General features: G+C 41.4%; 1 protein-coding gene across 4 annotated transcripts in view; it reads right to left on the bottom strand.

Moving 5' to 3' along the window:
• Positions 1 to 17,558, bottom strand: part of CREBRF (CREB3 regulatory factor) — a 54,346-nt gene extending 36,788 nt beyond the window's left edge. Inside the window, exon 1 of one of the 4 annotated variants that reach the window (XM_045792123.2) lies at positions 17,402 to 17,558. The gene's annotated coding sequence lies outside the window, so the exon portion shown is untranslated. The other 3 variants (XM_045792121.2, XM_087867807.1, XM_045792122.2) reach the window with 3 other exon arrangements.
• Between the last annotated feature and the right edge of the window lie 4,030 nt (positions 17,559 to 21,588).

The following is a 21,588-nucleotide window of genomic DNA, read 5'->3' on the forward strand; positions in this document are numbered from 1 at the left end:
GTCCTGGTCTATAATCTGGATCTGGGAGAAAAGTTTGATACTCTCTAAAATCTGAAGTTTACCCTTACTAAGCAAAGGGCTGAAGACTCGAGAAAAGATTAAGTTCTATTCAACAAATACTCATTGTCATCAACTAAAGACACCATCTACCAACAGCTTGGTTTATCGGGGAACACTCTGCAGCTCTCACTTGCCAACTATGTAACACTGGGTAGGTCAATCTTTCTAAGCCTCATTTTCCTCATTTCTAGAAAGAAAACAATACTACTAATAATATGAGTCTCCTAGCCACCGAATTTTCAAAGCCATAAAACCATAAAATACAAATGCAAATAGAAGTAACCCCACTTTTTGAAGTTCATGTTACACCATGTCGCTTTTACAAAGACCTACACTGGCACCTCCTTTTGCTAACTGAAGGAAATCTGAAGAGGATTTTTGCTTTTATGAAAATAGGTGAAAATAGTGTTAAGCGTTTGTTGTGCTTTGGGCCCTTACAGAGGCAGAGCACATCCCAAGCAGAGCGGCAAGTGCCCCGCCCAGCTCCTTCCCCAGGAACCACGCAGCATCTCAGCACCAAGCTGCCACTGTTCTGAACTGTGTCTGTGAACATCTGTGCTTTATCTCAATTTATTTTGTGCATGCATTAGCAAGATGTATCCTAAGGTATCAGAAAATCCTATGAGAGGTTATTTTCTGGGTCTGGGAATGCTCAAAATTTTCCTACATAATTAATGGTGAGTGTTTCTCCACTTTATGCCATTTCAGCTTACAAAAGGTTGCATATAGGAGCACTCTACTTTTACGTAGCAGGAGAAATCTTTTTTTATTAAAAAACTTATAAACACTTGACATCAAAAACTAGGTTGTCAATGCAGTTAGCAAAAGGAGCATCTGTTTAGAGCACCTGACAGGAGACCTGGAATCCAGTTTTGATCCCATAATTAAACTAAGCAGTCTTATCAATTTGAGCAAGTTATTTAAATTTATGCCTTAGCACCAGACTAAGGAATCACAATTATTCTCCTTTAACTATAACAGGGATGTTATGAGAACTGAATGAAATATTAAATTAGGATGTACTAATAAAATAAATTTGAAAGGTGATTATTATCAATAGGTATATTTTGCCAATGCTTTCTTTTGTTCCACAGCTAGTCCATCTCAGAAACTCAACATCTGTGACAACTATCGGCAGCAAGGCTGAATGTTTTACATACACCAATTGCCAAAGAGAGGATATCCACCATGTTAAGAGTTGAGCACATCCTCCTGGGATAAAGGTCCTTAGCTGCTTCTCCCAGTCTCTCAGGTAGCAGCAAACAGGATGGGGGAAGGGCCAATTCTACCCCTCCAAGCAACAGAAGGTCTTTTCATTCTCTAAAACTAATGACCCAAGGTCACAACCAATTATCTTTACACCCAAGGTTTTGCACCCATTTTCCAAAATGCTTGGTACCATTCCAAACATTTATTGTGAAATAACCATGAACAACAAAATTCCCCACCCAAAAGTAGAAAGAAAAGAAAAAAGAATAAAGCAATTACCATTGCACAGAATCTTTCATAATGAAACACTGCTCCCAAATAATCTCCTATACCAGGGAGCTGTATACAAAAGGTACATTGATGTTTAGATGGCCAAATAACAAGAGGAAGGTGTAACAACTTGCTCTTCAGGATGCCTTCACACTTTTTTGTGCTCAAGAATATCCATATTTTACTCAAAGCTTTGATAGTAAAGCTATGTACATTAAAAGCAATGGTCTAATTTCTCAATGTGTAACCTAAGAAATATTTTTTCCAAGAAATGGTTATTCAACAAAAGGGTTATAAGGTTTGGAAAACACCACGTTAAATAAAACTGATATACTGACTCTACGTAGGGCTTCTTGCAAACTTTAAGGTGCTAGGTGCTAATGTGCATCATAAATCACCAATAGGTGACTAGAGCAGATACGATTTCCCAAACTTACTTGATCCTAAAATCCTCTACTCTGCCCTCAAGCAGACCTCAAGACTAGTGTTATTAGAAACAACAACAAAAAAACCCCACAATACCCTAAAGGAAAGGCTAAATCAATTTCCCTAGTTATGAATTCCTTTTTTTCCCCCAAAGATTTTTATTTACTTGAGAGAGTGCACAGAAGGAGAGGGAGAAGCGGACCCCCCGCTAAGCAGAGACCAACACGTGGCCCTATCCCAGGACCCCAGGATCATGACCAGAGCCAAAGGCAGATGCTGAACCAACTGAGCCACCCAGGCACCCTATGAATTCCTTTTTTTCACAGCTCTGGATCACCAGTTCTCAATACAGTTTTGTGGGTTTCTCAAGGGAGAGAAGACTACTGTCCACCAGAAATATTTGCTACAGATTTTCTGTACCTGGGCTCATTCAAAACTATTCAACAACAGCTCCTAGGCACTGGAAAAATACTCTGTTAACAGAAAACTAGCTCTCTGAAGCAATGTGATGGGGTTCAGGGCAAGCTGCCCCAAAATATGCCACCATTGCATATTATTTTTAATTGAAGTTACTCAAGAAAGAGGTAGTGCAAGAAAGACACTGTGACCTTCCTCTGTCCCCCTGAAAGCAAGAAATAAATTTCCCCATGTGAGAGGCACCCTCCCTGCACCTGGGAGATAGAAAGCATCCTTACTGCCAGAGATAGGCAATTCAGGGCCAAGAAGGCTATATAAATAAACCTTGCTATTTCTTCATTAATTTGCTATCCCAAACCCAAACATCTTTGTCTTGTCAACTCTTAACTGATTTATTGTTTCTTGGTCTAAAAGGTATAAAAGCTGCCTGCTTTGGTCACTTCTTTGAATCTCATATTTTGATGAGTTCCCGTAAATATGAAATTAAAATTTTTCTCCTGTCAATCTGTCTGGTGTCAATTTAATTATATCAGACCAGCCAAAGAACCTAGAAGGGAAGAGAGGAAAAGTTTTCCTCCCCTACAAATGATATGGAGCCAATGACTGATCTATGAGCAGTAATGGTATCACTTGAAGATGGCCACAGCTCAATATCTTTCATAGCCTTTTTTACCAGGTCCTTCCCTGGGTTTTTTGTTTGGTTTTGGTTTTGGTTTTGGTTCTCCACTTGAAAATATGTTGAGGCTTACTGTGTACACTAGGAAAGGCAAAAGGTGAAGATGATAGGTAAAGCCAAAGGACTTTTACAAAAGCTCATCTCTGGGACTGCTTAAACCACTAAACTCTGAAAGCCAAACCTAAGAGCTGACTAGAGTGCCCCAGGCAGCTTACACACATCTAAGAGCCCCTAAAGTGTGCTGCTTCTGAATCTGCTGAGAGTTTCAGCTGATTTTTGAGAATCCACATATTTTTCAAAGGTTGAAAAATATAAACCAATTTATAAATGCAAATGTCATGAAAAAGCAGATACTATATATATGATGGCCAAAATTGCTACAGCTCCCCTTTTATATGGCACTGGCTTAGGGCACTGTTGCCTTTTAGTTAACTCAAGGGAACTGGCTCCTCACAACAGTAAGTAGCACTTTTGAGTCATCCAACACTCAACAGAGTAGATGCTAAAAAATTTTTGACACACCCATTAGGATGGTTATTATCCAAAAAATGGAAAATAACAAGTCAAGGATATTGAGGAGGACATGAAAAAACTGGAACCCTTGTGCAATGCTGGTAAGAATGTAAAGTGGTGCGGCTGGGAATCTTTAGCAGTTCCACACAAAGTTAACCATGGAACTACCATATCATTCAGCAATTCCCCATCTGGATTATATACCCAAAAGAACTGAAAGCAGGTAATCAGATACATGCACACCCATATTCACAGCTAAGTTATTCACAGTAGTCAAAAGGTGACAACAACCCTAGCGGCCATCAACAAATGAATGGATAAACAAAATATAATAATTCATACAATGGAACATTATTCAGCCATAAAAAGGAATGAAATTCTGATCATGGATGAATCTTAAAAACATTACGCTGAGTGAAATAAACCAGACACAAAAGGACAAATATTACATGATCCTACTTATATGAGGTACCAGAATAGGCAAACTCATGGAACAGAAAGTAGAACAGAGGTTATCAGACACTGGGAGAGTAACTGTTTAAGGGCAGAGTTTCTGTCTAAGATGAGGAAAATGTTTTAGAAACAGATAAACAAGATTGTCAATATACTTAATGCCATTGAACTGTACACTTAAAAATGGTTTAAATGGAAAAATTTACAAAAAGTATCTAAAAATTTTTTTGAGGTAAGAAATGCCAACACATTTATACCTTTATATAATTCATATACTATAGTTTATTTTGATCTTTCCTAATCTTTGCTGGTTCGTGCTCATCATTTCTTTCATGTGTGCAGAGTTCCTGGGTTCTCTCTCTGCTGTCTTTAAACTGTACCAGATCCACAAGTTCTAAGATGTGGTAACAGTCCTGACCCTCTAACTTAAATAAGTCATTTCTCCTGAGGCTTGATCCCCAAGTAAAGATGAAAGAAAGGGAAGAAAGGGAAGGGAAGGGAGGAAGGACCACTTGGTAATTTAAGTTTATACATCATATATATACCCCATTAGATTCCTGTTTGGCAAGAAAGACAGTTTATCAGTTTGCCCAAGCTTCTTAGCAGACCAGGACCCATGAGCCACATTCCATCCATCCTGCCATATTTCACATGTCCAACTCAACAATTCCTTTCCTTCTGAAAATTGCACAGCAAAATAGTGAACAAAACAGTTTTGTTGAACAAAATAGTTCTTCAGATGTTTACTGAATCAAGCCACTACCTGTTTCATGGCACAGCAGAAATCAGAGATCCGAAAATCCCCAAACCACTGAGGAAGCATATGTTGCTCATGCGAGAAACACACTGGGTGAATGGTAAGCACCACATTCTCCCTTTAATATGCAATATAAATCCTCTGAACACAACTTCAGGTGAATCCCTATTCTCTATCCTTCAACAGCAGTTCTCTGGACTACAAAATATAGAAAACAGGTAAGTACACTTCAAACTAGATGATTATAGTTTATGTCTGGAATTAGTAGTGGAAGACCCCCATTATTTATTTTCCAAACCCTGCTACTGCTGGCCTTGAAGAAAAGAAGAGGCTAAAGAGAGAGAAGACATATCTTGTCCCTCAGACTGGGTGAGAAAAGATCATTTTCCTAGCCAAGCAGTACTCATCATGACCCTATAAGCAGATATGATCCTTTTACCATACCACTTTGTGGACTCTTTATCCCTGGGTCAATCCAATGGTCCCCCTTTTATCCTCACACTCAGAGAGTTTTAAAAATATGGGAGTTGAGTTGGGTTTGCCATAAACATTTAAACAAAATAATTACATTTTACTAAAAATCCTGAGGAGCTAAGAAAAGATACCGAATCTCAAAAATATCTCTCCTTAGAATGCAATCTTGGAGGAAGACACAAGACCTCTCAGAATTTTATTCCATTCCTTTCCAAAGACTTCTGGCGAACTTTAATCCTTCGCCTACAGAAAAACACATGGGAGCTTGGTTAAAACCCTTTGGGAACCAAAAAGAAAGACCACTAAAGTAGGTGTCTGGATCAATGTGAGCTGAACAGGAAGAGCTACTTTTTATTTCTGAACACTATCAATTACAAGATACTAGGGGCTTTCTGCAGCATTGATACCTGTCAATTAAGTTGTTCAGAGCACAAGATAAGAGCATGGGACAGTTTTAGACAGAACCAAAGAACGCATTTCTAACCCTAGCCACACTTGGTTACCACTGGCAACAAAATATTCATGGTTTATATTTGTATCACTGTTTATAGACCACAAGCACATTGCTATGTCCTGTCATAAAACAACTTGGTGAAGTAGTTAGGGTACATATTAGTATCACTGCCATCCCCTACCCTCTGTCCGACCATTTTTACATTAATAAAAAAAAGTTCAATGGGGATAAGAGATTTATCTGAGGTCATTCAGGAAATGCCTCTGTGAAAACCCACCATTATAGAGACCATCTCTAATTGCAGTGCCTCTTCTCCAGAGGACTCCCAAATCTACATCTTCAGTCTAAACGCATAATGCATGAGCCTTACCATCTGAGAACTAGGTATTTCCATGTTTGTTCACATCCCATGACCTGACACAACATTCCACCTCCCTCTTCAAACATTTCCATTCTGTCAGTAGTACCATCATTCTCAGACATCCAGGCACGGAACACTGATCTCAACACTGACACTTTCCTTTCTCCTCCCCAATTCTTTGTTAAATCATGCCAGTTCTCTTTAACAAAGATATACTGACAACTTACCTTGTACCCAGCACACATGTATCTGTTCGTCTTTGCCCCTCCCACCTTCTCAACACTTGGGCCTCATTATTATGTATTTACCATTCCAGTACTTGCCCTACAGATCTTCCTGTAACCAGCTCCTCTCTCTCAAGTTCTTGTGTTCCATTGTATTTTCTCCCTAAACCACCACTTGGTATTAGCACTGTGCTCATAAGTTTTCAGCAACTCCCAAAGCTTTCTTGGATAATGTTCAAAATACTCAGACACAATGAAACTATCTTTCCAATCTCATCTTCCACTACTGTTCTATAACACTAGTATTAGCTTGATCTTACAATTTCACCAAATCCTTGAGGTACTTAAAATCACACTTCACTCCACTCAGAATTTCCAACAGTGAGGCTCTGGCCTTTCATGCCTTTGCCCACAATGGTTTTTCTTTTCCTCCTCCTTAATCCACTGTCTCCACTATCAGACTGTAAAGTCTTTTGAGAACAACCATTATATCTCATCTCTATCTCGCTATAGTGCCAAAAGCAATGCCTTGCCCAGCATAGCCATCCACACAAAAGCCTACTGACAATGAAGGGGAAATCCCCTAAGACCACAGGTCCTTCTGAATAAGGAGTCAGAGGTCCAACTTTCCTCATATACAAAGAGGACACTGCAAAGAAGTCAGTCATTTAGTGTACAGCTGACCCTTGGATAACAGGTTTGAACAGTGTGGGTCCACTTGTATGTGGATTTTTTTCAGTAAGTACAGTATTAGCATTGTACATGTATGTTCTTTTCCTTATGATTTTCTTAACATTTTCTCCAGCTTACTTTATTCTAAGAATACAGTATATAATATATGTAACATACAAAATACGTGTTAATCAACTATTTATGTTCTCCGTAAGGCTTCTGGTCAATAGCAGGCTATTAGCAGTTAAGTTTTGGGAGAGTCAAAAGTTATGTATGAGTTTCAGCGGCATGGGCCGGGGGGGGGGCTGGTGCCCTTAACCCCCATGTTGTTCAAAGGTCAACTGTGTATTTATCGAGCATCTTTTACATGCTCTGAAATTATCTAGTAGTTAGCTTGTTAATTTGAGTCTTGAACCACTATAGTATCATATAATAAAAATATTTAAAATGATACTCCTGAATTTTCTTTTACACTTCCAGGAAAAGTATTATTTGAATTTCAGTTGATTCTGAAGATCTGAGAGAATTCTTGTCTAGTGAGGAGAGGGTAGAAGAAGGAGTAGGATTAAAATTTATTTAAACCAACTGAATCCAGGCACCAGACTGATCCAGGTTATACTGTTCTTTCTCTCCCCATGCCCATTTTAACTGAAACAAAATATTTTATGCAGATTAAATACTGAAATTTAAAAAATCATTTAGTTTTCTGAGCTATTCAGCAGAAATCTACAAAATGTAAAAAGGGAACAGCAGAATTAAAGGCAGCAGCATAGAAACAGGCAATGTTGTAGGCGAACACATTTGAGCCATACTGCAAGATCCCAAGACACTCTGGATGTACCCTAACAACTTCAGCACTCCAGTTATCAGAGATCTAGGCTCTTCCTCAAACTTTATTGTCTCCTCCCTCCTTTCTGAGATTTGACACTTTACAAAAGTAGCAAGAATATATACAACAATTTTGAAATTGTCTTCATGTTCCTTCCTATCGTGTGAACTGGGCTGTACCACTGGCATAGGGCCATAGAACAGCTGGTACAGGGTTACGGGCATACGGCTACAAAGAGGTTGTGAGTACAGTTTTGCAATCATTTATGTCAACACTGAGAAAGACTGGCTGCCTCTTTGGCTCTGACACTCCTAAAGGCTTGCTCTGTGAGAAGCAAACTCTAGAGTCAAGATAAAAGGTTCTGCTTTATGAGTATTCGGAATTTTATTCCAGATTCTTTTATTTGTAAATACAAGAAATCCCCGTCTTACTTTGCAGGGATTTTGTGATTCACAATAATACGTGCCCTGACACAAAACAGATACTCAATAAATTGTGGCTATTTTTTTATTCTAAAATTCCTTTCTTATTATAAGATGTTCCTGGAGTGTTGCAGCTACTGAAAATATAAACCTGAACTCAGACTCCTAGATTGTCTGAATTCCACACTTAATTATCACAAAAACCCAACTGCTTAGAACTAGGGTAGATAAGGGATCTGCAGGCAACACAGGTCATTTAACATCCCTGCCCTGGTTCATGAGGGTCAATATCAATTATGCTGGTTTAATCAGCAAAAGAATCTTTGGATTCACAAATTCATAAAGCTTCAAACTAGTCATCTCTGTACACAATAAAGAACTGGCAAGTAGGGGCTCCTGGCTGGCTCAGTCTGTGGAACAGGCGACTCTTGAACTCAAGGTGTGAGTTCGAGCCCCACATTGGGTGTAGAAATTACTTAAAATTTTTTTTATTTTTTAAATTATTTATTTATTTTTTTTAAAGCATCTTTATATATATATATTTTTAAGATTTTATTTATTTATTCAACAGAGATAGAGACAGCCAGCGAGAGAGGGAACACAAGCAGGGGGAGTGAGAGAGGAAGAAGCAGTCTCATAGCGGAGGAGCCTGACGTGGGGCTCGATCCCATAACGCCGGGATCACGCCCTGAGCCAGAGGCAGACGCTTAACCGCTGTGCCACCCAGGCGCCCCTAAAATTTTTTTTTAAATCTTAAAAAAAAAAAAAAGACTTGGCAAGTAAATTACAAGGGGAAAGGGCTTCTTCAGAGAGATTATTGCTCTAATTGTTCAAACAATTACATACAGCTAATCTCTTTTTTACAGTTAGTTATACTGGCTTCACCAGAGATTATGGGTAACCCAAGGGAATGGATTTACACAAAATTTATCTTTATATCTGTAACACCTTACATAGTTTCTAATAAATACAAACACAAAACTTATATATTTGTCTCAACGGGATTCAGAATAAACCAAACAAAGGAGATGGACTACCCCAATTGCTGGGAAAACGTAACTATGAATAGAATCAGCAGTTACCAGAGAAGCACAAAAAATAACAAGAACCTGATCCCACCCTCCCATCAGATACTCAGAATTCTTATATCCCTCCTAGCAGAGGAAAGAATAAAATTCATTTACAGTAATTCATTAGTTTTTTTAACTTGGGAAGTTGGACAACCAGCAAGTTACAATGCTAAGCTATTAGGTAGCAAAGTCCCAACAAGTTCACTCTACCAGGACTACATACATTTTAAAAGGAAATACAAAGTTAACTGAAGATTTAAAGTAAAGGCCTCAAACTGGACTGAAGCCACAAATCAATGCCTACATATGGGTTTTGTTCGGCTCACTCACTGGTGTTCTTAAAATATTAAATTTTAACAGCCAGCATTTAAATTGGAAATTTCATATAAAATTTCTGAGTCCTGTTAACAAATGCCACTCTCCTGGGGGAAAAAAAATCATTGGGTATATATTCCCAGCAAGATCACTTGAATCACTCGAATTGAAATGAATTATCCCTTTAAACTAGCCTGTGCTCCCCAGCTTGCTCCAATCTCCACTAGTTCCATTTCACAGATGAGGTGCCAAAGCTGACAGATGACGTGCTGTCAAAACCACAGCACTAGTAAAAAGCCTGTTTGTGAATACAGTTAACTTCAGGACTTTGACTCTTAAGCATTCCGCAACTGGACCTCCAAATAAAAAACAGTTAACGATAAGAGAGGTATTTAAAAGACCTGTACATGACTGTTTTTAGTAGCTTTATTCACAATGGCCTAAAATCTGGAAGCAAACCCAAAATGGATGGATAGACTGTGGTATATCCATAAAAATAACAAGTACTCAAGCGATACTCAAAATGACATGAAATCTCAAAAGTATTAACATTAAAAGCAATGAGACTCAAAAGACAACGCATTCTATGACTGCATTTAAATGAAATTCCAGGAAAGACAAAACTACAGTGATGGGAAGTGAATCAGTGATTGGGGCCAGGGGTGAAGCAGGGTCATGAGGGAATTTTTTGTGGTGATGGAAATGTTCCATATCATGACTGTAGAGGTAGTTAGATGACTGCATAGATTTGTCAAAACTAAAAATTAGGTAAATTTTATTTTACATAAATTACACCTCAGCAAAACCGAGGTGTTTAGAAAACACTATAAAACTACAGAGAAAAGTACTATCTCTACCTGGGTAAGTCTGGGAAAGTTTCAGGAAAAGGCGAGATTTGAATTGAATCTTGTCACAGGACAATTTTAAGGTGAATTAAGTAGAAAATACAGCATATAAGTGGTTATATTCTGCACTGGAGTCTGTGAGAAATGGCATCTCTGAATACAAAGGAAAATGCTTCAGAAAAGGAAATTCATAGAGATGGACAATTAGTACTTGGAAAGCTATCAAAGCCAAGTTGATCTCACACAATTTTCCAAAAAGGAATCAACTCAGACATAGGTTGCTGTTCAAATGCAAAGCAGCAGACAGTGTGAAAGAATGTTTTTGTTTTGTTTTTAAATAAAGCAAAATGAAGAGGAAAAGTAAGGGTCAAGGGATGCCTGGGTGGCTCAGTCGGTTAGGTCTCTGCCTTGGGCTCAGGTTGTGACCCCAGGGTCCTGGGATCGAGTCCCGCATTGGGCTCCTTGCTCAGTGGGGAGTCTGCTTCTCCCTCTGCTTCCCACTCCCCCTGTTTGTGTGTGCTCTCTCTGACAAATAAATAAAATCTTAAAAAAAAAATAAAGAGTCAAAAAAAGGGGAAAGAAACCCAAAGGGAATAAAGAAAGGGGTGGAAACAAGGAGGTGAGATAAAGGCAAAGGGACCCATTAGGTCAGAATAAAAAGTATCTTGGTACTGACGGATTACAAGAGAGAAGAGAGGTGTGTCAGACTTTGATGAAGGACTAAAAGAAAAACCAAAAACTATGGGAAAAGAGACCATCTAATAAAAGTCAAAGCCAGAGAGTAAAGGGACCAGAGACCTGACAGTGTAGAGCAGGCCTAGGAGAAGTAGAGGACAGAGGAAAACAAAAGAGCCCTTTCCTCCCAAATCTCACCTAGTAGTCTCCTCCTCCTCCTCCCTCTATCCCCTCTCCATGGCCGTGTCCTAGGTGAAGCCTTCTCATATCCAAGCCCCACATATACACATCACATACATCTTTTATTTTATTTTTTAAGTAGGCTCTATGCCCAATGTGGGGCTCAAACTCATGACTCCAAGATCAAGAGTCATGCTCCACTGACTGAGCCAGCCAGGCGCCCTGCATATATCTTTTATACCTCCTTGACTGGACTGGAATGCTTCCTTCACTCGTCTTCAAAACACAGTTCAAATGGACCTTTTCTGTAAAGCTTCTCCAACTTTCCTCCAACTTTCTCAGGCAGAGTTACTAGTCTCTCTTCCGTATTTTCAGAACACGTTGTTCTAAAAATTATCCTACTGTTAAACTGCAAGGTCTTGTTTCCTCTATTAATCTATGGGCAACTCCAGTAGAGGATTCAATAATAAGGATGAAAACGCGAACTAACAAACATTTCACAAAACTATCAAGTCCTTTCACAAGTAAAAAATTTTATACATCTTATACAACACAAGTAGGAAGCTAGAAGCCTTGCTGCTTAAAGGAATTCTACAGTGAATCCTCTGAACAAGAGTACAGGCACCTTACCCCTAGTTTCTCCCCATACCATCAAGGACCTTTCCTTAAAGTTTTATTTTTGTAATGCTTTAAATTTCTGTTGAATGGAAAAAATATGATAGAGAAGGCAAACTGCATCAGGAATAGTATGCAGCCGTCAAAGAAGGAAATTCCTCTCTAAAATAAAAATAAAAGCACCTAACCTCTCAAAAGCAGAACATTATATACTAAAGAAAATAAGTGTACAAGAAGAATCTGAAGAAAACTGCAGGACACAAAATCAGCAAGCTCATAATGCTTTCATGGGAAACTATCAATGTCAACAATACCCAAAGACAAATAAGTAAAACATGACTTTGTAACAAAAGATGTAAAAGTAGGTTTGGTGTTAAAAGGACAGAATAGCAGGATGAACAGAGTTGCTAGGCATTAGTGGGGAAATGAGTGATTTAAAAAGTTGTCTGGGGAGGAGAGTTCCAATATAGATTTTGGAAGAAAGGTCATGAACTGGTGAAAAAGCATACAAGGCTTGGCTAGCAACACAATGAGATGGTACTGCAGTCACCAAGTACCACTGCAGTCCCCTGCAACAAACTCTCCCCATGTCTAGTCCTCCCCACTGGGGTGAATCAGACTTATTAACAAGAATGATTTTACAGTACTTCCCCAAGACGAGAAACACTGCTATACAGACGAATAATTGTCCAAACCTCTAAGAAATAAGAGGTTCCACTCACATTTGCCAAACACCCAGAGATCCAAATGTGCCAAGAGCTAATGACAAATCGAAAGGAAAAAGCGCAGGTTGCGTGTGTGTGTGTGTGTGTGTGTGTGTGTGTGTGTGTCTGTATGGGCATGCTTAGAAGAAATATTCAACAAGTATAACTAATGGAATGTATCTGAAAAAAATTAACAAAAGAATTCAAGGGATTTTTAGACATCATCAAAATAGCTTTTCCATAAACTTTCTCAAAAGAAAAGGGTCAATTTTTAAATGAAAGCTTTTTGTTTCAGCAGATGGTGATTAATTCCTCCCTTCCAACTAAGCCCAGCATCTCTACTAAGAGTAGACTGACTTATTACCTTCCAGATAAGCGGTTTTTAGCAATGCACTCATGTATTTAGGAAGTTCAGAGGCACTAAAAGGTGTCAGGCACAGGGTGAGGCGCTGGGGATGTAAAAATAAAGAGGCGGGCTCTGACCTCAAGCCGCTCATCAGGTAGAGGACAGAAATGGGTAAATACTATACTGCGGTACACGTGCTAATGAGGGTAAACTGAGAGGTCATTAAACTATGAAAAAGAAAACTGAATAGAGATTTGAGAGGTGGTTCTAAGCAGGCAGAAGTATTAGCATATTCAAAGTACGAGAGCGGAGAATACAATAACTGACAATTTCCCAATATCCCACTATGAGACAGAAAACATCATTAATCTCTCCCATTACAAATAAACTGAATTACCCACCGTCACCCAGCCAAATAGTAGGCTAACTAGAACTAGAAACAAGATTACAGGCCACATGATGCTTTTCTGTTTTAAGGGTCAATATATTCTCCTTTCTCAACTGTCATGTTGGCACTTAAAACCCAGTTTAAGTCAACAGAACTGGAGAAATACTGCATAGAAACAAAGCAAAAAGCTACCCATGAAAAAACTATTTGCCCATGTAATATTTTTAGAGTTTTAGCATCTCCGCTTCAGTGGGCACTTACTACCACTTCACATTTTCCAAGGAAGGGGACGGGCAGCAACATGTATCTCTTGGGATCTTGTCTGAAAAAGTATCCTACCCTATTTAGGTAATTCTACAAACATCTCAGACAATGACGGCACCATTGGTATGGCTTCCAAATTAACTGCATGATATACATAAGAACTCAGAGGGTTAAGTATTTACTCATTTGACTAACATCTCTTCAAACAGCTGTAAACAGTTTTGCTAGGAATGATACACTAAATGAACTTTTAGACCCTCAATAGGACCATACCCTTGACTATATTAAGGTTCTTAAGTATCATACCTTAAAAAGCAAGAACTTTTCACTCAGAATGCATCTCTAAGATAAACAGGATTTAATATTCCAACATTTGCTTTAAAACATTTTTTTCAGGGGCACCTGGGTGGCTCAGTGGGTTAAGCATCTGACTCCTGATCTCCACTCAGATCCTGATGTCAGGGTCATGTGTTTGAGCCCCGTGTTGGGCTCCACACTGGACGTGGAGCCTACTTTAAAAAAGTAAAAAAAATAAAAGTGGTTTTTTTTCAGGAAAACATCTATTTGCAAGTGAAATAATATAGAATACAATGCTGCTATGTGCTCTTATTCTAAAAATTCTTCAGGGCAAGAGATAATGTACATTCTGCAAGGGCTCAAATTACTACCTGAAGTGCATATTTATATATTCTGCAGTATCTTTACATCTAAGTAATTAAAACCCAGTGACTGATGTCTTAGAACAGGGGTTGCTAAACAAACTACAACCTTCAACCACAGCCAGTTCTTGTAAATAAATTTTATTAGAATACAGCCCCAAACATATTATCTATGATTGTTTTCATGCTACCATTTGCAGAGCTGAGACGGAGACTATATGGCCCACAAAGCCTAAATATTTACTGTTTGACCATGAACAGAAGAAGTCTTGTCAATCCCTATCTTAAAATCATCAGACTAATAACCTGACAAATTATGTCTAGCCTGAGTTTATCTAGCCTGGAAGATGAACTACTGAATACAATGAAAGATTTTTCTCCCAAACATCCAAGTCAAAACCCACAGGGAAACAAACCTCTGCTGATTAATTCCAAGTCACGTAAGTGTCAATCCTGACTACAAACTATACTTTAAAAGCAAATGGTGGATTTAGCTTAACTTTTTTAAAAACTGTGCTACGTTAATAAACATACAAACTCGTACTTTCACGGTCACTTGTATTGCTAACCACCAGCAGGGAACCATACAAGTTCATTTTTCAGTCCTTAAACTGGCATCCAAGAACCCATACAGAATGAACTAGTAAACCAAGTAGGACATAGTCTAAGAGTCTGTTTTCACTTGTCATGACAGAGAATGGGATGGTAAGTGGAACACCCAAAATCTCTCCTTCTGGATGTATTTAGCCTCTTCTATACTAACTACTCTAAGAATTCCAAAGCTGGTATATAAGTCACATATAAGAATTATACCCAAGTAAGTCCTATCGGATCTATCTGCCATTCTTATTTTATTTTTTGAAGTAAGCCCTAGGCCAAATGTGGTGCTTTAACTCAGGACCGGAGATTAAGAGTTGTATACTCTACCAACTGAGCTAGCCAGGCGCCTCTCTATTTGCCATTCTTAAGAAAAATCAATAAATTAATAAACTAATACCTTTATTTGCTGTAAAAGTTATATTTAAAAACGGAAGCCTATAAAAAAACAGGGTAATTATATTTACATATGTGATATTTACATATCATTCTTAACAGAACCGAGTCAAGTATGTCAAAACAATACAGAAATCGACAAATCATTTATTTACCGATTATTCTTCTTCTCCGGTTAACAAAACAGGAGATAATGCAAACTCCTAAATAAATGCAGCCAACTCCTGAATGGCCTCTACGTGATACCCAAGTGCTTAACCAAAGTGCATCAACAGCCTGGTACCCTTGACAATACCAGTGCAGTCACAGGTTGTAAGGTGATGTTAATATAAAGCTAAATCAAGCATTTAATAAGGCTGACAGGATGCCAAAATAATCAGAAAACAAAGCAAAATAACTGATTTTCTAATTACTGATACCACTTCCCCCTTCATCTTTGGTGTTTTCCCAGCGATTTTGGATAAAAAAAAAAATGGGAAAAAAATATTTAGAAGTACAATCAAGTGACAACCAGTTTACCACAGATTACCAGATTTACATAAAAGTCTTATTTCCTGCTTTTTAAAAAGAAGTCAGTCAGATTTTGATCCTATTCCTCACCTGCAGGATATTCACAAAGTCCTAAAGAACCTTCAAAACTAAATAATTTTCTCAAGGCTCAGTTTTCTTATAAAGTTGATTCACATGAGCTACAAATCTATGTAAGCAGGAGGGGCAAATTACTACTAGGACTAGGACTCCAAAGTGCGAGGGCGAGCTTTAGAAGGTACTCTGATGAAAAAATGGAAACCCCACCCAGCTCTTAACTTTCTCGGCTTTTTCTAGTCCTGGTTTTCTGTGCAAAATCCAGAAAAGCAGAACTTCCTCCTCACTGCCTGCCTCTATGTGAGGCCTTGTGCCGAAATTCAGACCGCTAGTTATCCAAGTACCTTCTTAAGGTAGTCTTAAGGCTCAAGCCCGCTCAGAAACAGCAAAAAGGTTTGCTTTCTTGGGTTAGAGGAGAGCAATTACAGGGTTTGGCGGCCGTGTTTGTCAGGAAGGGTAGGGCCGAGAAAGAGGGAGAATCCAGAGATTGAGCTCCATCTAGTCCCAGGAACCACCCCCAGGGGCGGCTAGACTGCCCTCGGTACTTCCCTGCCTCCTCTGCTCGGGAGGGGAGAGCGGTGGGTCGGGGTCTGGCTCCCCTGAGCTACTTCCTGGTCCGATCGGACTCGCCTTCGGACACCCGAAACGCCCCCGGCCCGGCTCCCTCGCCCTTTGCCCTGTCTCCTCCCCTCTCAGTGACCCACCACCACTGGTCCCCTCCCATCTAACATGGCCGCCCCACCCGGCCCACCCCCGGCACAGCCTAACCAATTGGGGAGCCCGCGGCACCGCCTCCCCCACGTCCATTGGCGCAGCAGCCTCCATACGCCTGTCCCATTGGACAGCATGGCCTGCCACTCCGCGCTGAGGGCTCCGCCTACGAGCCGCTTCAAGCTGCTTTGAGAAGACATATAAACAAATCCCGGAGGGAGGCCCCTCTCGCCCGTCTCTGGGGCGGAGACGGGAAGGGGGAGCGGCTACCCCAGAGACACCCCTGCCTGGAACCCCCCCCCACCCCCAGCCAGCGCTTCCTCGTCTCCTGCTTGCCCCGTTCCAACCTTCGTGGCCCCGGCCCTTCCTCACACGCCCCTCTCTCTCCTCCCCCGCCAGCCTCGCCTCCCCTCCCTTCCCCGGCCCCTCCCACCCGCTCGCTTCTCTGACAGGCCGGTTGCCGGCAGCCACGGCCCCGGGCTCGGAAGCAGCACTGAAGGGCCGGGCGGCCTGGCAGGGCAGACGCCTGGCGTTGCCCACCCCTGGCCTAGCCTGCCGCCCACCCGTGGGTCCCCTGTACCGCCGCCCCGCGCTTTTATATAACCGTCCCGGGCCGGGGGTGGGGGAGGGGAACCGAAGACCCCGTGACCGGCAGGCGGCAGCCTGAGGCCCGCGCGCCCCCAGACTCGGCCCTGGTCCCGGCCGCCCCGCGCCGGCCCGGCTCAGAGCCCCGGCGCTGCTGCCTCGTAGGCCAGCGGCCCTCCTCCGCCCCCCCCCGGCTACTCCCCCAGCCCAGACCCCTGCGGGCTCTGGGCGGAGAGCAGCGGAGCTCACCTGTGGGTGTGGGGGCGGCTCAGGGGCTGGGTCCGGTTCCGCTGCAGGGGCCGCGGCCCCTCTCCATGCTGCCTCGGTTTGTTTTGTTTATGTCCTTCCTGACGGGTTCCCGGAAATCGCGTGACTCGCCCCCCTCACGTGGGCCGCGGCGAGGAGGAGGAGGGAGGCGGGGGCCCGCCGGCCTCCGGCCAATCGGGAGGCGTCCTGCAACCCGGCCAATCAGGAGCTCGTCCCGGCTTGGGCACCCCTGTCACATGACGCCGGAGGGGCGGATTGCTGGGAAAAACCAGGAAGAGAGGGCGGAGCGGGGGCTCGGCGCCTGCCACTGCAGCGTGGGCGTGGGCCGTCTTTGATACAGAGCCAGACTCACGTTTGTAGAGGAGGTTCGTTTACGAAAGCTTTCTCATCCAGCGTTTTATCTGCTCTCACAACTGCACGGTGAGGCCCGAAGTGTCCGTATAGCCATTTATATTTATGCCCATTTGTATTTACATTCTAAGTTCAGTGAAACTTGAAAGGGGCTACGGGAACAGAGGGCATTAACTTGAGAGGAATTTTATCAACTTTGTTTTATGTAAGTCCTCCACATCTGAACCTCTTAATTCGCTGAGACTGACCTTGCCTTCAGTCATTCGTTCATTCAACTATTATTTATTGCGTACGTAAGCCCGAGACATTGGGATCAATCAGATTGCGTGCACCTTTAAGAGAAAGAATACCTGTACACAACTATACAAACAGAATGCTACTAGAAGCGCCTAGGCAGACAGACTTCGTTATTCATGTGCCCGAAGTTTCCTTGTGCTATATAATCCTCTTAATAACAACAGCGACCCTTTGCTACTGAACGTGTACTATGTGGTAGGCTCATCATCTCATTTAGTTAACCCTACAGGTACACGCAATGGTAATATACCGATTTTTGCAGACGGGCAAATTAAGGCTCAGAGGGATAACTTGCTCAAGGTCAGGCTGCTAGTAAATGAACCAGCTGGGCCCAGAACCCAGGTCTGTTACCACAGCCTGTGCTACCAGACTGCTCTTTATACTTAAGGGCACAGAATTTATCTTCTGAGCACAGAACAGAAATACGATTTTAGTAAGCATGGAGAAAGGAGGATTAGAGAACAGAAATGCTTGGCAAGATTCCCTCAGGATGTCACTTTTCTCTTAGGAGTAATTGCCTTAGAAATCGCGGCTCTCCCTTGCACAGACCTAGGGAAGTATTATAATGTTAATGTCAAAACCATGGACTTTGGAATCAGAAAGACTTCTAAAGATCATAAGCTTCAAGAGGGCAGGGATTAGCCCTGCTGTTTCTCCTCTCCTTTTCATGCCTGCCACACAGGCAGTCATTAAATACTGGTTGAATAACAGCCTGGATTTGAATCTTTGCTCTACCACGTGTTAACCAGCACAAATTATTTAACTTCTGTCAGGCTCCTCTGTAAGTACCTCATGGGGTTGATGTGAGAATTGAGTGGAAAAATTCATATGAAGCACTTACCACAGTGTGTCGCATATAGTGAGCATTTAATGAATGGTAGCATTATTAGATTGTTTCAAAGACATCATTTAGAAGATGTACTGTAAGCTAAATAGCAAGTAAGGATAATTCTAGACTTTAGCAGTTTAACAGTCACTAAAATAATACTTGTGTAAACAGTACTAATAGGTGGGTATGTGTAGATACCTAAGGGGAAAGTAAAGTAAATCTCACCTCTGCATCCTTCAAAATGCCTTGGGGTCTCAGTACCCAATGAAGGAGTATTTTCCCTATTGCACAGGAAGTACCAGGATTACCATTATTTTCTTTTTTAAGTCTAACATACCACATTCTAATTTTCCATATCGATGGGAGTTTAAAATTGAAACACCAAAAGAAAAACTGGCTTGGGAAGTTGGAGCCAGTTTCCACTTACTCGTTCATATTTGATTCCTGCATTAAATCCCCATGGAATACATTACAGACTATCCTTTCTTGTAATACTATGCTTGGAAAAACTCCAGCAGATGGCTAGCTCTTCCACGATTCCACTGCCCTTCTGACGGTCATTTTCATACTTCTGGCCAACAGTCTGCAGGGGTCAAGGAGCAGCCTGATTCTTCTAGCACGTGGCTCTGCCACTGAAGGAGCTCACTAGTGAGTTATGTTGGATTCCCACCTTTGCATTTTCCCGTCTCAGAAAGGACAGTTTTAGGTACCTTTCCATCACGGTTTGTTAATGACCATATCCTGCTCTGAAGTGAATGAAATCACTAACTGCTAATTGATGTGTGTCTCTCTGGGTTTCATCTGCCAGATTATGCCACAATCAAAATTGGCAGGAAATGGGGACTCTGGAATAGCCTTGGCTTGAGGTTCAGGAGACTCTTCTTGTTCTAGCCACAAAGTAGGAACCAGCTGCCATCACCTCTTCCAAAGTGCTTAACCTTGCTTCTGCAGAATCAAGAGCCTGAGTCAAAAAGTATGTGTTACACAAACATGACACAATGCAGGAAACAAAGCAATAGTTAGGACTCCATTGAACTCTTAAAAATAAATTATTTATTTTTTGATTAGGTAACATATACACAGCACAAAATTCAAAAGGTACAAAAAGATATTCAGTGAGTATTAAATCTCCCTCCCACCCCTGTTCCCTGGCCACTCATTTTCCCCGCTTAACAAGCACCCATGCTTTGTGTATCCTCCCCGCGGTATTTTCTGATATGCTGACATTTCACGCACTTTAAACCTCAAAGTATCTGAAATGATGTTCTTGGACCCAAGATTTCAATTTGAGCTCTACTGACTCTGAGATCCAGGATGAGGGGCGGGACCTCTCTGGGTTCCCCTTTCTTCACCATGAGGAATCTGGACTAGAACTGGATGTTCTCACCAACCTTCTAACTTTTAACACTGAGTTCTCCTGAAAATAATTAAAAGAGTTGCCACCAGTCCTAACTTTCCTTACGACCTAAAGTTTGCGGTTCTTCCTTAGAGCACAGACTGAGCTCTGCCTGCTCATTAGGAACACATCTGAATGCGTGTCATCCTTTCGAGTCTAAGTGTTTTCTTTCCGCGCCCCTCTGGACCTGTGTGATACCTTAACATTTCACAGCTTCAGAAGTGAGATTAATTAACTCAAAGCTGGAAGATCTCCAGGAAAAGCTGTGTCCTTCTCACACTTTTAAAAACTGATTTTTCTTCCTGAGGAGACTGGCGCATTGCTGAGGGTGAATCTAAAAGATACTAACTGATGGTTGGCAATTGGCACCCATCCCTCATTCACCTCTCCTAAAAAACATTCTTGGGGGGAAGAAGAGTCCAGTTCTTCCCCTTGCCTTAACCTCTCAATAGGATGCAGTATCCTTTATGTTACAGCTCTGAGCTTTGGTTTCTTACTTCTCTTGGAAAGTACCAAGTTCAGTCCCAAGGCTCTTCTCTAGTCTATCCGTTATTTACCCTGATTCCTCACTCCCCTGTACGCAGAACTAGGTCTGCCGTGAGATAGGAACTTAATAATCGCTGCGGTCAAATTCCCACTCATCCTCCACGACTCAAGATCCCACATCTTTGATGAAGTCTATTTCTACCACGTCTATTACTGCCTTCATTAATATCCTTTCCTCTACCATCCAACTGAGCACTTCAAGTACTTATTGCTCTGTACTATTCATAGGATGTGTGCTATTATGTCCTCAATTAAAGCAAGTGGTGTAACACTAATACATCCTTGAATTATGGAGAATGAAAGGCACGTCATCAGACAGCATACTCAAGCCTGTGTTTAGGGATGGGTAGTGGAAGACAAGAGATAGAAATAAACTGACCCCTGTGGAGTGTCTGATGTGTGCACGAAGACACAGTCCTCGCCTTGGAGGAACTCAGAACCTGAAGGAGAGTGACGTGGAAAGCTTACAACAGAACAACAGAGTTTGTACGACGGGAGGCCCTGTTGCAGGGGTTAACATGATAGCTATGTGTTTCCGGGCCACTTTCTTGCTAACTTATTTGAGCAAGATACTAAGCTGACTGTTCTTGATCTCTCTCGTGCACCAGGTTGATTCTGAACATCAAATGTAGAACCCGGTGCATAACGGCAGGCAACGGTGTTGGCCCCCCCCCCCTCACCTTCCAGGAAGGAATGTGGCTAGAAGCTTCTTAGAGGAGAAGCAGCAGCAAAGGGAAAGTAACAGCAAGA

Source organism: Ursus americanus, chromosome 15, assembly GCF_024610735.1.
Source record: "Ursus americanus isolate L20-20 chromosome 15, mUrsAme1.1.p, whole genome shotgun sequence".
NCBI lineage: Eukaryota > Metazoa > Chordata > Mammalia > Carnivora > Ursidae > Ursus > Ursus americanus.